The sequence below is a fragment of the Ambystoma mexicanum genome, chromosome 5q (genome assembly GCF_040938575.1).
Source record: "Ambystoma mexicanum isolate Mex_15411 chromosome 5q, UKY_AmexF1_1, whole genome shotgun sequence".
Taxonomy (NCBI): domain Eukaryota; kingdom Metazoa; phylum Chordata; class Amphibia; order Caudata; family Ambystomatidae; genus Ambystoma; species Ambystoma mexicanum.
The window spans coordinates 318,673,963-318,692,797 of NC_090933.1; positions in this window are offsets into that span (position 1 = coordinate 318,673,963).

The following is an 18,835-nucleotide window of genomic DNA, read 5'->3' on the forward strand; positions in this document are numbered from 1 at the left end:
CCATCTATATATATATAAAGCAGAAAATCTGTTAGTTTGTTCGATATACAATACCACACTGTTCCACCAATATGCACCAAATGTTGTATAGTTACCCGTTAGGACCCTGCAGACATTACAGGCTACATGACATTTGGACAAACCACCCTTTCCCCAGATTTCAGACCCTTCACACATTAGACGGTTGCCTGAAATTGGCAAAACATTATTGTGGTCATAGAAAGACCGGACAAAGCTCATTTTAAGCACCTTGACGCGAGGAACAAAACTCAAAGGCCTGGAAAACCACGTTGCAAGGCCTTGGGATGCACCGTTTTCAAGAGATTTGAACCACAAGGCACTGCACCGCGCCAGGATGAGGCGAAACGTAGGGAGAGTGCACAGAAGATTCCAGTATGTTACAGCACACCAACTCTTGCCTCCCCTCCACGTCTGGTATGGGGATTGCCAGCCCCATGTGCCCATTATCAATGCAGCTTACTTCTGAGTGAAAAGCACATCAAGCAATAAGAGACCTGCAGGATCATTGATTATCGAGAATTGATGATAGTGGTATCACGTCTATCTAGAAAACCTGTGTGGAGTATGCGCACTTTTTGAGAGTCTTCCATAAAAGGACTGCTATATCTAACACAACTTAACAACCCTCATTAAACAACATTGTCACACACCTCATACACAGATCAGCATCACATTAGCATGCACTATTTACAAGACTGTCTCCCTCAAGTACCAAAGACATCTTTCCGATAACATATGTATCCCTTCACCCTTCATCTCAGCAGAGGCAAGAGCATGTGTAAATATACATCTGCTGGGCCAGGAAGGAGGGAAAGGAACACACGACTTCTCTATGACCTCATATTCTGCAACACCCTCACTGGCAACACATGCCTTTCCAAGACATGTACATATGTTAGAAATTATCCCAAAACCCTCCACCCAAGAAATATCTCACCCACAGGACCTCCCTCCACACACACCCCTCACTATAAACCAAATCTGACATTGGACCCTTTCAACCCCCTGCTACAGCACCCGGTTGAATACACATTCCTTGCAGTATATTTGGTTGCACTCCGCCATTATTAATTCCCCAAACCCTTGCAATGCCTCCTTGCCAACTGCTCCCATCCATGTGCACATTCACATATTACCAAGTAAGTGCACTGTACTTCCCTCAATCAGAGTCCACCAGAATGAAACACACAAATTAAATGTATATGAAGAAAAGGGCAAAGCCTCTCACGGGTCACACCGAGTCATATCACCTCCTCACCCACCCATCCTTATAGTACTAAAGTGCATGCATGTGTACCAAATAATTGGAAGGTCAAAGCAAGATATAGTTTAAGCCAGTCACTACAAAATATGACAACTGTATACATGGCACCTTCTAACAATACTTCATGTCCTTCTATGTAGAGTGGCCATGACACACTGATATATACCTACACAGAGCCATAAAGCACGCAGACACATCCTGAAGGAACATTTCCATTGCCAGAATGACCCAGCGAGTATTGCATTGAACTGTGCTATACTCATTCCAGTGACCTTGGAAAATATTAGTGAAGTGCCTAAACAGACAGTGGCATGCACACTAAACTACTCATGCTGTCATACAACAGCAAGCCATCACATACACCACATGCTGCAATAACAAAGCAACAACTGGAATAAAAATAGAAAATTAAGTAATGTATTAAAAGCTTACAAGATTTGAAAAATTAGAAGATATGTACAAAAACAAATGGAAAATGTCCTCTCTCCAAAGCCAGTCAACAACAATCATACGTCCACGTCCTTCTCCAGTACTGACAATACCAAGGCCAACTCCCCCTACACAGTGGCCTCCCAGAGCCGGCTTCCATCTCCATGTGTAGGGTCTCCAGGGCCTACCTTATCCTTGCTTCAATGTGTTGGGCAGTCCTGTGAAACTTCTTCATGATTGGAGCTCGAGCATGGGACATTCAGTCCTCAGCCTCAAGCCTCCCATTCTGTAGCTCGGGCTTCTCACCTCTCATGCTCCTTCATTCCTTCCAACACAGCTGCCACCTATACCTACAACTTCACCTTCAGCCTGGCATCCTACACTTCACTGTTGATTTCCCTCAACACTTTCAGCATCCTGTCAGCTTTGATGAAAATGTCCTGCCTTCTGTGCCACAACATCTCCCGCTGCCTAGATATCCTTTTTGGTGCTGTTGCCCCTCCGCAGCGATGACTGGCGTTGGAGAGAGGAACACATTCTTGGACTTTTTATGGACTGAGTCTTTGTCCACCACAACCTGTTCTCCACTGGACACCATGGCCGACCTAGAAGCTTCCCCGTCTGCCTCTGTATGGACCTCCACCAGGGACAAAGCCCGTCCAAATGGGCTTCTGGTCAGACAGCTAAAGAGGAGCCAAAGCAAATACCTTGAAAATAGGCCCAAGTTATGTTTGTCTGGGGCACAGTTGTGGACGTGGACAAAGGGTCCATTGAAGTAGCCTGTCTGAAGAGGCTACCCCCGATCCGTGCATCTGACATGAAGGTGAGGAGCGTGAGCACCTCTCTAAGATGCAGTGCAAAAATAGATGGTGAAATGTCATGAATCATCCACAGGAAGCAGGAATGTGTATGTAATACAAGTTTGCATTGTCATAGAATGCCCCCCTGTTCTGCATCAGTATGTTGTTTTTCTCTGTCTCTGAACACTCAAACACCTCAATATATGCCCATGCACATGGCATCTTCTAAGATTCCAAGTTGCTTGGGCAACATGACAACATGTTATGATGCCAGGTACTCAGATCCTGGCAACCACTAAAAAAGTATACCTAAGAAACATGGCAACTGCCAAAACATGTTTACAAATACTGTTGAACAGTGACAACAACAAGTGTACGTCTACAGTTTGTTTGATATTGCAAAAGAATACACATGTGTAACTGTCATTATCAACAGCCTTGTATTTACATGACATTTGATTTGATAATCATACTTTGTGAAAGTATTAATCACATATATAACAGGTGGTCTCTTCAGCTGATGGACCGGTCATTGTCTAGCTGGAGGAATCAGAGAAGGTATGTCGTTCTGAAGCAGTTGTGCTTGTGACAGGTGGATGTTCTGATTACTCCATGGTGTTATGCACACCCTCCTGTTTCAGGGCCAGATTTGCAGCATGTGCATTCCCTCTGATCCTCCACCTGACACCAAGGACAAGCCTTCAATGTCATCCCCATCACCTACACACCCTCCTGTGACTCTCCAAAGGAGGTCTCCATGCTCTGTGGTTCTTCTCTGGCTTGGGTAACACTTCACTGTCCCACTGCTGCTGATGTGTCTGTACTCTTCCTCATCAGCAGTGTCATCTGAGGACATCACCCCTCAAGTCGCTGGCCGATCCATGGAGATAGATTACATGAGGCATGCCTGGCGTCTACAGTTCTGTCTGTAAACGTTGCCTCTAGCATGCAGTGCCTTCTCGGGTGTGGGTCCCCCTTTAGCTGCTTAAGACACTGAAAAAGAGCAACGAGTATATACACATGTCCCAGGATTCAAATATTATGTTGTAAGATACTAGGTATCCATAATAAGTCACTTGACAACTCAGTTCTACACATATACAGAGTACACCATTGCCTACTCATCAAGTGTCATTATAAAATAGCTAGGGGCAAATGTCAATCATGAGCCCTACACAATTCTCCAGGAAACCTTGATGTGTGGCTATGCAGTCTTACACCATCATCTCTGACACTTTTTCAGCACAGATGCCTTTCTGTATTGTTTGTCCACGACAGCATCATCTAAAGAGCCCATGGCCACATGGGGGCTTGACCTCAAATTCACATTGTGATATCTGTCTATCTTGCTATGAGCATCCAGGACAGTCCTGGAGAAGTGAATGCAATAGATGTGTAACTGACTAGAGTCTGCGGCAGATGTCAGTCTTGTGGACACTCAAAGACACAAACTAAAAGTCACCATATACCCAGACACCATATAAATGCTCGTGTTTTGCCTCTTTGTGTGCAATAGCATGAACACAGCAACAAAGATTGAAATGTCCACTGTATATGGGGATTCTAAACACATGATGTACATATATGCATGTTGTCCACTTCTGGGACAATGTACACTGTCACATTAACCTCTCATAGCACCCCATGGCCACCATCCCTCGTATCATTGCATCATGCTGAACCACATTGGTATATTCTGAGAAGATGATCAGAGGAGATGTCATTCAAGAATACAGCTGTGCGGTAAAGGTGCAAATTCAGCGCTACCAAGCGGGGCACACCTACCAATTAAGTGACTGACAGGGCAGGGTGCACAGTGGGGAATGGGAGGGGGCATCCCTTATAGGTGGGGACCTCATTGATAGCTGCACAGTGTAACCTATGCAGTGTGGGTGCATGTACAGTGAGAGCAGGGTTGGGGCACTAAGTGGGGTGAGGGGCAAAAGAGAATGCCCGGGATAGGAATAAGGGGATGGGGAAGGGGTAGAAGTGCAGTGTAACCTGTGCACCGTGGGTGCAGGTGCGGCCCGAGAAGTTCACAGGAAAGAGCAGGGTTGGGGGCACCAAGTGGGGCAAGAGGCCAAGGGGCATGCCATGTATAGGAATACGGGGCAGAGGTGGGGGGGTAGAAGTGGTTGTATAGCACAAATAGACAACAAAGCAAAGATACTAGAGCATAGGTCAGAGGTAGGTAAAAGCATTTGTCTGTTCGAAGCCCCAGGGCCAGGGCCCAGAGAAAAACATAATTATCTCAAGTACTCAGCTGCTGCAGGGTGCTGGAGAAATGTTGCAAATTGGGTGTTCTCAGAAGAACATGGCCACAGGGGAAGGGAACCAACAGCTGCCTTCAAGGACAGTGAGTCCAGCACCTGGATGCTCTCTGGGAAATTAAAAGAATTAACTGGCAAATAAATGTAAAATCATGGTGGGGTAAGTAGTTTCAAATCGCCCCTTAGCAGATGGGCCTGGGAAGAGGACTGTGGGGTTAGTGGGTGAGTCTGGAGGGAACCAATTATTGGGAGAGCTTCAGTGTCCCTAGGGTGCAGCAGTGTTTTGTGTCGTCACTGATGTCCGTGGCGCACCTCATTGGTCGAATGCCATGTGAATTTCTCCCACTTTGCCAAACTCAGGTTGTCTCATGTGTCCCATGGGAGCTGTCCGATGGCATAATAATAAAGTTCCCGCGGTCAGCACAATCACGTAATGCTAATAAACGTTTTGTTGGGGTGGTGTGGGAAGGTTTGTGATGTCAGGAGGGGTGGTGATAGACAATAGGGGTCAGGAGGGTATGTACCATTCATCAACGTGCAATCTATGCATAGTCATAGGGGACTGACGTAGTCCCACCCATCAGCTTTTTATGGAATTTTCTGAAATGTTTCAACTGTGTTCATGCTAATTATGTTGGTTATGTATAAAAAAAATGTCATCCACATTGGGCGGATTTGACAGCTCTCTTCATCTATTCTGACCCACTGTGCTGTTTGAGCCATGCTCTACCAGATGTGACTGGGCCTATAAAAAACTGTGTTACTTCTTGGTTGGTGTACGCTCCTTTTTGGATTACTTTGGTGTTCCAGTCATTACCAGCCTTGGAGGACCGCTGATACAGTTGTGTGATCATCACACCACCTTATGTGAATGTACCGGAAGAACAGAACATAAACACAGGTGTTCAATTACATGGGCACATGCCTTGGACAGCAAACATGCTTGGGTATGCTACCTGACACTTGGTCTCTAGGCATATCTGTCCCACACCTTGTTGCAGTGTGCCAAAGAACCACTACCAAGTTACACGTTTGACAACACCCAGTTAGTTCTTGGCATACTCGTACACCCTTAATCACATCTTATCCATTACATTGTAACAATGCAGGTGTCAGCTCCTTTTGTGTACCTACAGGTAGCTTGGAGATGGTCCTGCAGGTCAAGGACCTGGACATGGAGGCCTGGATTCACCTTCACCAGGATCCAAAGCTGTACTGGTGTTATACATGATGGCCATGATATTGCAGCTTTGCAGTGTGTCCTGCCTTCTTCTGGATCTTGATCCTCATGTCATCCCAATATGACTTGTTGGTCTCAATAGTACAGACTGGCTCCCCCTCTGAGTTTATGACAGCCATGATGCAGTCCCAGATCCATCGAAGGACAGAGTCACCAAGCTTCTTGTCAACACTGAAGATGTACTGAAGAGGTACTTGTCATTTCTCAGCCCCTGGTTACCCAGGATGAGGAATCCATTAGCCAGAATGTTGACATCACTCAGCTTCACCTGCATCTATTGCAGAGGTGACACTGGTGGGGATGACAGTGGTTCTGAGAGTACCTTAACAGATGATCTACAATGGTAAAATTAAGGTGTTAGACTTTTCATTGAGCAAACACAGGGGTTCTGGGAAACATTTACAGGGTGCACACACCATTGCATGCACACATGAGCCCAAGAAGAGCACCATGAGTTGGAGGGAGTCACAGAAAGAGAAAGGGCCACTGTAGGAAAAGGGGCCAACTCAAAAAAGGGCTGAAATGTACAGAAGGGCATACCTCAAAAAAGGTGCACAACTCATAAAAGGGTCCAACCACAAGAAATAGGTCAATTGAAAGAGAAAGTATAACCAAGGCAAAAGATATTCACAGATGAGGAGCTGGCCTTCCTCAATAATTTTGTGGATGAGAGTCAGGGGTATTTCAGTCTTAGAGCAGGCAGTAAACACTCTGTTATGGAACATAAGAACCTTTGGCAGGAAGTTACAGAAAAGAATCAATGGCCCTCATTACAAGTCAGGCGTTAAGGGGTTAACGGCGCCGTAAAGAGCGTCAGCGCCGTTAAACCCTTAACGCCTGATTCACACTTTAACGCCTGCTTTTTGCAGGCGTTAAAGTCCAAGGCGATAAACGACCTTGGTGCTAATTACGGCACCGTAATTTACGGTGCCGTAATTAGCGCCTTCCCCATCCCCATTATGCCCTATGGGGCAAAAATGGGAATGGGGAAGGGCAAATGGTGAATGGGGAATTACCGCCCCACTCACCTTGGAACGGGGCGGTAATTCCGCCATCCACCATGGCGGAATCCGGCATGGACCATGGTGCTAATAGCACAATGGTCCACCGCCTGACGTGTAATGAGGGCCAATGCCTTTGCGGTTGGACATCGCAATGCAAAGGAGGTCGGACAAAGGACAAGTTGAAATCTGAGTTCAGCCAAAGCAACATGTGAAGGATCCAACCAGATGGGGGATCTGATTTAAATTGAAGAGGTGGTCAGTGGCTTCATTAAAAGTTAGCAGGTTGTGGCAATTGGAGGCATGCACACATATATGGCCACATAATATGAGTGACATGTATGCATGAAGTATTTGTTGTAGTCTACACATTCAATGTGTCCATATGCATATGTAAATGGGACATTTATCCAGGACCTTCTCTTCCATATCATGTGATCATTCCCTATCATATGTTATGGTATGTTGTAAGCCTGATGACGGCATCATCCCAGAGACAGTGTAACATAGCTGTCCCTTCCATGATGACTCTTTTATTCACAAATGAGAAAAAGAGTAACTGGTACTGTGCCTTTTGAATGCACTGCACATGATAAAACAGAAAATCCCAGTGTCACATTTAGCCCGATTACAATTGCCTTTTCCTGGGATAAACTTTGCAGTTGTTCATCTAGGAATCAGGTGTCTGTGATCACCCACAATTCTGAGGGGACAGTGATGGAATGTCAGTCATCATGCCCTGACCAGACTGTGAGTGGCAAGCATGGAGTGGGTAGCGATGCCCATTGTGGCCATATCCACCATTGAGGTATGCTACACATGTTGAAACTGCAAAGGAGCATGGGCGAGGACACACATGTACTTATGTAACGTATAAAGGAGAATGTGGTAATGACGATGGTCGTCCCACATATCCTATCATGCATGATTTGGTAGTAAGCCATGACGGCTGAGTCTAAGGTGTAGCAAGTAAATAGAACTCATATGCACATATGGCACAACATTGAATTGTGATACTGTTGTTGTTTTTTTATCATGTTCTTACCTGGTGAACCTGCAAGTTGGACTCATTGGACCAGAATCCCTGCTGGCGGTGATTTCAGGCAAATTTACTTTGAGCCTCCCATTTCTATCAGCATAAAAACAAAGGAAGTGCTGAAGCCGTGCTCTTGTTTTTAATCCTGTTCTTACCTGGTGAAGCTGCACAATGTATTCCTGAGACCAGAATACCTGCTGGGATAATATAATATAATAATATATGAAAGGAAAGAAGAGATAGAGAATAAACAAAAACACGCTGTTACAATACAGACACATTTAGATGTTGATGGTTTCAGATCCATTGAAAAGGAGAACTTTCCAGGGAAAGATTCTGGGCGAGAAGGGAAAACATATATATTGTGACTGTAGGTACAATGACCACATGTGTGGTGTTTCCTGCTAACTGGATTTGGAACGTCTGATTCGCTTAGAGTCTGTTTACTCTGTTGCCAACACACTGCTGCAGGATGGAGGAGCTTACCCCTCATACGATACTGAGCTGGCAGAGCGCAGAGGTGTATGACAGTGTGTTCTGGTGAAAGCAGGGACGCATATGCGTCAACTCCAACGAAGCTGTAGGACACAGGTGCAGTGTACTTATCGGGGACGGGACAAGAGGTAAGCAGCTAGAGTGGGAGTGTGCTGCATAGCTAATCCATCATCCTCGCAGTTTCTATCAACGCCATGTAGACCAACGACTTTACTGCATTAGTGTACTTCCTGCATTGCAGAGAGCGGACACGGCTCTGCAAACAGCGAGCCATTTCAAGGGATTACAACTAATTGGGTCATATAACATGCAAACACGTAGAGGCACCAGCCGTGCATAGGTAATAAGATGCAGTGACACACTGGGCTTCAAACTAAACAATGACGCATAAGGGGCCACAGCGGAACTTAAATGTGCCACACAAACGCCCCAATTCACGCAGTCGTAATAAGTATCATGCTATAAGAAACCCCAAATTTGATCTGCACTCACAAGCAGATATTACAGGCTTTTTTGGAGCCAAAGACACGAAAGCGGCAGATCAGACACTCATCGGTATCAAGGGCTGAGGACAAAGAAAAAGTCCTCTCTGAAACAATTGATAACAATAACTCACAAACTTGCAAAGAACTTCATTGGGGGGTGAGAAAAGGCAGCAGACCACAACAATTCCAGATTCTAATGAGGGTATACGTTTGTCATATTCTTCAGATATGACAGTTTTTGCCTCACACTTGGACTCATCTGACATGTTGACCTCTGAGGAGGCCTCTGAATCAGCCATTGCGGGGGAAACAAGCTTGGTTGATGAAGCAATAATGAAGAACCTCATGACGGCACTTGAATGTCAGATAGATGCACAAGCGTTATTAATGGCATCTATAATGGACGAACTTAGAGCCGGCCAAAAACTCTTGCTTACATTTCTAGGTATAATAACAGCATTGTTCAAGAAAGTGGACTTTATTGCAAATGATAGAGCCAAGCAATTAGGAAGGAAACCAAACAAGGTGGAGACCAGAGCAGGAGCAAAGAATGTGATACCTAAGCAAGGAAAATCGTACACCAAACAGAAAGTAGAGGACAAAGGGCCAAATGGCAAATTCAAGCCAAATTGGGACTTTGAGGAAGTGCAAATCTCTCCCTCCCCACAGAAATAAAAAACGGCATTAAAAAATAAGCAATCGCCATGGAAAAAACATACACCGCCTATCCTGAAGACACCTATACATCAAAAGCCATTAAAAAAGTGTGAGTGTAAAGGCATCGGAGCCCTAGAAAGTGAAAGCACAGGGACAAATTGGCAGATACCACTGCCGGGGGAGAAAACCAAATAACTAAGAAACAAGCCAACAAAACAACAACCAGGCTTAAAAAAAGGTGAGCTTGAGGAGAGGAAAGTGGCTATCAACATGCAAGTGCCAGCAGATTTGGTGGTGGTGGGGAAAATCCTGCAAGATTCTGTGGTCGACCTACAAATTAACTTGCACCTGAACGAAGATACCTATAGCCTGCCAATCATAAACACTAGTGCACTAAAGGATGGGGGCAAGTGGGTTATTCTGGAGGAAAATATCCCAGCGCCTCTGAGCCCTTTCCAAAATCGAACAGTGCCATTGTCAATTTTTAAACAGCTGACATATCTGGAGTTTATTCATTCCAGGGACATACTAAAAATCGAATTGCCACATTGGCACAGTAATACAAATTGGGCATTGATTGAGTTTGCATCACCGTTAGTGGTGGCACACTTCAAAACACATTCGGAGAGTCTACTGAGGGCTGGATTTACATTAATAGCTTGTCAGAAAACTGTTGGTCACAAAAGAGTTTTCGTGGGAAATTATACAAAAACCACCCCAATTTAACTCAGCCCACAGAGAGAGAAGCCCTAAGAGCTTTACAAGATCACAGCTCACAGGCGCCATTTTCACCTCCACTGACTGACAAGGAAATACTGTCTCAAATATGTCATGGGTCTCTTGGAATTCAAGAGGACATAAATCATTCTTGCTACATCCTAAAGGGCAGTCATTACTGAAGGAGGCAGACATATTCTTGTTGCAAGAAACATGGTGTAATAAATGTTTCCGTATTGATGGGTATCAGGTGCTATTTAACAATGCCACAAGGCCTAACAAGGGTAGGGTGAGCGAGAAGGGTAGGGTGAGTGGTGGTCTTGTAATAGGGGTCAAAGTACACCTAAAACTTTCACCATGGTCAAAGGAAATCCAACCCCCTAATGTATTAATTGTCATTCTGCAATATTCCGATACTCCCATGGCCGAAACGCTAATTATTAACATCTATGACCCACCTGGTGGCTCCCAGACCAAATCAGTACAATCCCAAACCACGGATGCTATAATTCAATGGTTGGAATCCACACCTACTGGTAGTGTCGTGTTGGCTAGTGACTTCAACAGACGACTGCTGCACTTGCCCATCAGAAATAATGTGGGGCAGAATTATAACTGGCAGACATTGTCCGAATTCTTCAATTTGGAAACCCTTTGTATGAAACCAATTAAGGATCTTGAACCACCATAAACGTGGTCAAACAGCATTGTTACATCTTTAATCGACTATGTTATAGTTGACAGGGAAATGCAATACTCTGTTCCTATAGCGGTATCCCACAGTGGGACAAGCGATCATGGTGGTCGACAACCCATAAAATTGGTTTGGATGAACCATACAAATGTGCAAAACGTTGAGAATTTGGACTCATTGCTTGCAATTGCTGCTTGGTACCTAGAATATTTCCTTAAGGAGATAACTCCTTCACATGTCAAACCTGGCAAAGCACAGCCCCAAAATTTCCAGGATTCTGAACACAAACCTTTTGATGCAATCGTCCTGGAAAGAAAGATAACATATCGTAGGGACAAGGCGGCAGTTAGATATCTCCTGATACCAAAAATAGGACGGCGAAAAATATGGCCACAAAATACAGAAATTGGCACAAAATACATAAAGCATTGATTAGATCTGTGAACTAGGTGAACCTGTACATTTGGCTGAGTTTGGACAATAGGGTCAAATTCTGGTGCAATTTCAACAGCTTTAGAAATGTATCTCCCCAGATGGACCTAAACCCAATATCAGAGGAATCATGGATTAAACACATTCGAGAACTGTATTCACCAAATGGTCAGGCAATGCCTTAGACTGACTTGGGGTAGCCAATGGCATGGAGTCAGGTGTATCCACAATTAAGAGTAAAATTGGAGGAGGAGTTTATGGAAATTAATTTAGAAAGGCTAATAATAAAATCAAAAGCTTCCCCAGCTCCTGGGACTGACGGCATTCCAAATATGGTATTCAAGGCTGTCCCAAGCCTTTGGACAAGAATACTGGCATTTCAGGAAAATATTTAACAGCGGCCAACTACCAGAGAGCTGGCGATCGATAATTCATTCTTGTGTCTATCTTAAAGAAAGGGGACAGACTCATATCAAAGAACTATCGCCTGTTGGCGATGATGGCCTCCAGCCAGAAATGATTTGCCATTGTCCTTCTGGAACACCTAAATACCTGGATGGAATCAAGTAATATATTGAGTACATTCCAGACAGGATTTAGGAAAAAATACAACACAACAACTGATATAGCAACACTGCAATATCTAAGGGCACTATGGCCAAAAGGGAATAACAAGCTCTAGTGTTGCTATGAGGACTTTTCGAATGTGTTCAATCTGTTTTCCAGAAGTAGACTTTGGGGAATATTAAAAGGCTGGGTCATCAATCATGCTTTGCTTCATTACATCCAAATGCTATGCAGGAATACAACGGTTGCTGTCCGACTCAACCAGTAGGGGTCCCTCACAAAATATACTGCTACTCGCGATGGACTTAAACAGGGATTTCGGCCCCATTCTGTATAATCTTTATACCACCGATATGGACAAATCACTAAAGATTATCAGAAATTTCCCTCCAACCATAAATGGGATCAAAAGTCATACTTTGGCCTATGCAGATGATATCATAAGTTTTGATCAAACACAGATAGGCCTTCAGCGCACCTTAAATGCCTTAGACCAATATGCTAAAGCGAACTACATGGTCATGAATAAATCTAAAACAAGGACAATGTGCCTGAAAGATTATCATATGAAACTAAGGAAATCACAGTGGTACCTGGACAATACAACTTTGGTTACGGCTACTGAAATTCTATACCTGAGGTTCCTATATGGTCTATACTATTGGCCTCTCAATACGAGGATCGTGTTAGTACTAAAATATGGAGGAGGTGAGTGGCCATAAAGTCCTATGTGGAACACAGGGGAGGCAGCAATATAGAATGGTATATTCAAATATGTAAGACCAGCATATGCCCAGCCATTCTCTATACCCTGGAGACTTTGCCAAACAGGGACGTCGTGTGGCTACACAAACTCAAGGGAAAATTACTTTGTTCTATTATGAACATGCCTAGAAGGGTCCCTGTGGAGGCCTTGCGTTTGGAATATGGCCTACAGCCTTTGCTTACAAGTTGGTCATTTAGAAAGAGCCTGTTATATTGTAAAATAGATAAAATGGCACTAGAAACAAACCATCTTCTTCAACTAGTGGGCAAAGAGCCGAGGGGAAGCTGTTTGAAAATTTTGTTAAAGATCTGCGCACTCACACAGAAAATTATCTGTCCAAATTAGGCCTCACTATGGACATTATTCATGAGCACCGGGAATGTGTTTCACTTATAAAAAAGAAAATTACAGAGATGGTCAGGGTGATAGATAGACTGAATAGTCTTCAGGGATATAGAGAATATTCCCATCAGGGTTTTAAGAATGGTAAACCCAAAAGCTATTTATTAAAATGGTCCAATCCAGCACTTTGACGATTCACAATGCAACTTAAGGTCAACATATTGGGGAAAAAAGAATTTACAAACAAGTGGAACAGAACAAGACAATATGTTTAGGCATTGCTCTACAGAAGTTGAGACAAGCAGACATATATTGGCAGCATGTTCTGTTATGAAGCCATTGTATTTTAAAGGCTATGGGGGATGTGTGAGATCAATAGAGAATATGAGCAGTGATGCATATTGGGCAGCCTTGATAGGGTCTAAATCCATAGTAGTAAATGTTGCAGCCTTTTACATATGGAAACTGGTTATTCCCTAGATAGTTATTAGCAATTCTCAACTGTAATATGACTTATTCACAAATGGCATCTAGGTATTGCATTCAGGTATGTTACTTGATCGAATATAAACTAAATGCATAATAAAAAATCAAAATAAAACTTGAAGGATATAAAGCATTCCAACTTAGCTGTGTATCTTCCATCAATGAACATCACTGATAAATCAGAAGGTTTTGAGCCACATATTACACAGTATAAGGGCTGTAACATGCAATGATGTTCTAATTGTGGACCAAGTACAGTCCATACTACAAATATTGCATTTAAGACAAGATATATTGGGGTTTGTCATGATGTATAATGACGATCTATTTAGGTGGGCATACAGATGTATGCAGGTAACCATCCCTAAGATGAAAGAAAGGGCACCCAAGCAGAAGGTGGAAGGTATTGAAGTGAATGAAACTTCGAAAGCTAATGAAAACCTTAAGGAAAATACTAGAGAAGTGTTTGTGGGTATGAGTAGGATAAGGGAGATCAACACAGAGGGATACTGGCAATCACTGCCTAAAAACTTTCAAGCTCATTTTACAAAGAAACCCTGACAACTGTCTATTGTAATAGTCATGGAAAACTAGGGGGTGACTATTGTAGTGTCTTTTCATTTCTACTTTTGCAGGAAACATGGTTTGTGAATATGCTGTAGTTTATTAGAGAGCAATCTATCAATGCGGTAGCCAATAATGGACAAAAAGTGAGGCCAAAAGTTGGGTTACATATATCAGTAGATAACGCATGGACAATATACACACATTCTTTAAGCGTTGAGTTTGTATTGGGAGGAATCATTGAAAGATTTGAGTGGGATAAGCGGAAAATATTAATAATTAACGTATATTACCCACTGGATATGCAAAAAAATAAGACAAACTTGCAGTTAGTAAAACTAATGTTGGATAAGACGGCTGAAAATATAGCAGTGATTATACGAGGATAGTGTAATGCCAGCATTCCCACCAAATTAGCGGAAAATGGGACTACTAAAAGATTTACTTCCATTGAGCCAAAAGAAAATCCTAATAAAAAGGGACTCTCCTGGTCTAATATATTACAGCTGCATGGATTCAGAATGCTTAATGGACATTGTATGGGAGATAGACATAGAGGACATATGCGCATGGATGGGCGAAGTGCCTCACTACAAATCTAGACATGGTTGTTGATATGGCGATTGGTACAAGGGAAGAAAGAGAGCATCTGCCTCTGGGTGCCATAATGCATTATGAAAAATCCCCAGCGAGATGTCATTCAGTGTGGCGAGTTGTAGGTGAATGGTGGCCTAATTGGATCTCCTGGAATCCAGGACGACTGCACAAGGCCAGTACAATAGTGAGCAGAGAGTTAAACAAATCTATAATACAGCAAGAAGATACTTTTAATGGAGAAAGTTTCATCAAGGATTTGAAAGACACTCTAAATATGATTCAAGCAACGGTGCATCAGCCTAATAGAGAGAGGATGGTGAGAATACAGAATAACCATTATAATCCATACAGGAATATGATAAAATAGCGCAGCAAGAAAAAGAAAAACAACTAAGACAGGATCTAAAGGTACTCATGCACAGCTCAGAAAAGAATGGGATTTTGCTTGAAGATTAAGCTCGAGAGAAAGTGCTTACAGCCCGGAAGTATATATTTCAGAGGTGGGTACGAGCCCACCAAAAGAAAAAGAAAAGGGAATTATGGTTGGGAATTGTGAATGCATTATCAGAAAAAAATGACTGCCAGTTTTGGAAATGCATCAACAATAATAGTCAAGTAGGCTTGTTGATAAATGGCGCCTCAGCTGTAGTTTGGGAACAGTATATTAGTAAAATGCTAGGACAACAGGTCGATGAACATACGGAGACTGGTGTAAAAGAGAAAAACAGATGGCTGTGTAACATCACCATCATTCCGTTGGCTGAGATTATCAGGAAATTAAATGTTTCGAGAGCAGAGGTCCCAGATGGTACGTGCAATGCCCTATTAAAACTTGATCCTACATTATGGTCCAGGGCACTGCTAAACGTGTTTAAAGTATAACTGCAAGGATGCCAGTCTCTTGGACTGACAGTCTAATTCTTGTCTATAAAAAAGGAAAAAGAGAGGAGCCATCCATTCATAGACCTTTAGCAGTGTTGGGTATACCTTCCAAAATGTTGGCCAGGTTTCTCCTGGATGATTTGATTGAATGGAGTGGCCCCCAAATGACGTCCCTGGTTGCTGCATTCATTTTGGAGTGTATCACATGATGGCCAGTACAGTACCAACTGCCCCATCGACTAACCTGCCATTGAAGATGCACACCCATTGACATTGGACACATTTAAATGAGCAATTGCTGTTCATAGATCCTCATTCTAGAATGTGTTCTTCCTCTGTTGTCACACACAATGGGCAGGGGCCAGGGTAGCAACAGACCTGAATGGCTGTGCGTAGCTGTCGTTCTGACATGGGTTTGTGGGGCACATGTTCCCTGTTCTATGAGGAAGCATTGCTGGTTTTGCAAGACTGGAACATACAGGGCAAAGATGTCATGGTGTGCAGGGAATTGGCATTGAGGGAACATTTCATGTTGCATGTTTGATCTTTCAGCATGTGCTGTGCTCAGTGAGTAGGTAATATGGGATTGTTGTAAGAGACCAGTAGGGAATTAGAATTCCTGTGAACGTTGGGTCATTTTGGCACATTATTTGTTGAGGTGTCTGATAGTCCTTATCTGTTGTTCTGCAGGTGAGGATTCCCAGAGGACTATCAGGCTGGACCATTGAGCAGCACATGGCAGATAGCTGTGGCTATTGCACATCTGCAGTGATTGCAGGCAATATTGAACATGCCTGATGACTCTTTCTCCTCAGGGAATGTTCCTACTGGCATGGATGACTTATTTGGAGAACTAATGCCTCTGCATGAGCTCACAAACCAGGTTGAGGAGGAGTTTCCATAGGTCATGCCAGAGGCTGAGTCAGAAGAGATACAGTCACACATTGGGCTTGCCTAGATTGACGATGTCACAGCAGCCATCATCTGGTAGTGGGGCCAGGGATAATGCAGTACATGTGAGTCAGAAGTCCAATGGGCCTTGCTCTGGTGTGACCATAGCTGCAGTGCCTGCATTTGTTTCTGCACCATTATCAGCAACGTCAGTGCTGTGGGGGACCAGCACATCTGGGGTAGGAAATCATCCAGTGACTATTGAGTTATTACAACATGGCAGACAATTATCATCATGCCTCGATAAGCAATGCACATATGGGGTGCTTGTCTGGCTGCCAATTTGAATAGGAGGAGGATTTGCTGCATGCAAGCATCAGCCGGGGACAAGTCCTGCAGCAGTTGTCCCAGAATATTAGCCAGATGTGCATTCAGGACCTGGGGATCTTTGCCAGGATATGCATGTATTGCGGGAATAAAAGACATGGTAACAATGGGGGAAAACATGCAGCAGGAGATATTGGCATAGAGGGAATGCATGCAACATGAGATTGTTGAATTCAGGGAAAACATACAGCAGAGAGATGTTGGTATCAAAAGAAAGCATACACAAGGGCAGGGTGGCATTGAAAGGCAGCATGCATCAGGAAATGTTTGCCATTGGGGGGTTTGATGCATGCCTCCCTGCCATTGATTACAGTGTCTACAGAGAATCAGGCTTTGGCAATGCATGGCTTGAGTTGGCCACCAGTTGAGCATGCACCCCTGGATGGCTGTTCACAATTACTGTAGGCATGTTGTATCACATGCATAGTCTTACACGTGGAGTGCATGCTATATGTTTGGGGCTGCTAAATTGTTGTGTAGATATTGAGAGTGGTGACTGGGATGTCTGCCGTCGTGATGTGTTTTATTGGCAGTGCAGTTCTCCTTTAGGAGGTGCAATTATGATGAGGTCTGTTTTTTTTGTATTCAACATATTTTGTCCTCGAACTTTGTTCCTTTTTGTCAAGGTTAAGTGCAATTGAACAGGCTTTTCTGTGATCTGTCAATTGCAAGCGCAGGTTCTGACACCCATTTACAGAGGGTGTACTGCTCTGCCATGCACTTCGGTGTAGAGGTCATTTTGCTGCACCTTTTTGTGTTATGGGCTCTCACACTAATGAAGGAAGTGTTCTGCTTGTGTGAAGTTGTGTTATTTGTTTTGTTTTCCATGTTCATAGGCTGTGTATTCTACTGTTTTGTTCGGTGAGTCCTTGACATGTTGTTGGCAGAGTGTCATCTCCTGATATATGTGTGTGTCGAGGGTTGCTGCATGATTGTGGTATATTTGGTGACTTCTATGTTATATTAAGTAATGTAATGTTATATTTCTATTTTGCCTCCTGCCATATGTAATGGCATCAAAGCACTGTAGGATGCATGGCCCTTCATCAGAATACATTATGAAAAGACATTTGAGGAGCATCGCAATATATGGAGCAGAATTTGCAGTTTAGGCACTATCTGAAATGCAGAGAAGTGTAGTGTGGTGAAGCTGGAAGCTAAAGAGCAGAACAAGAAGTGGCTTGGGGTATACTGAAGATGTGTTTGATGTGAAGATGTGATAAATGAAGAGGTTTTTTGTGGTTCTTAGCTGTATGCTATGAGCCAGGGTCATAAATGTAGCATACACACACAGTGAATGATATGCTATAGAAATTGAGCTGGTCTATTGACTTGACTAAGCAGTGTTGTTGCAGCACACCTTGTTGTGTATTGACCCTTTCTGCCACTATTGGTGGTCTTAATGCACTTGGCTTTGTAAGATGAAGGGGGTGGCAGATATTAGTAGGACAGTAGGTGGGACGGTTGCAATATCAGTGGTGCTGATGGGTGCTGTGAGAAACCAAAGGGTTTCTCATCCACTAGTCTTCTGGACTTGTCATCCAGCTGGCCAGGACACGGCTATCACTTTTGGATCCAGATCCTGGAGGTGGACCAGTGCTGGAGGATCACCTGGGTGAGGGGTCTTCGGAGTGAGGCCTGAGCCCGACAGAGGGGGACCTTTGTGAACAGAACATTTTGGTTGAAACATTTTTTTGGGGAATCTAGAAAAGAGACTTAAACCTTGAAAGCCAGACCTGCCTCAATCCATGTTCTTGAACTGTTTAGTGTGAAGAAGCCGAGCCAGAGTGTGCCATCCTGACTACAGGGACA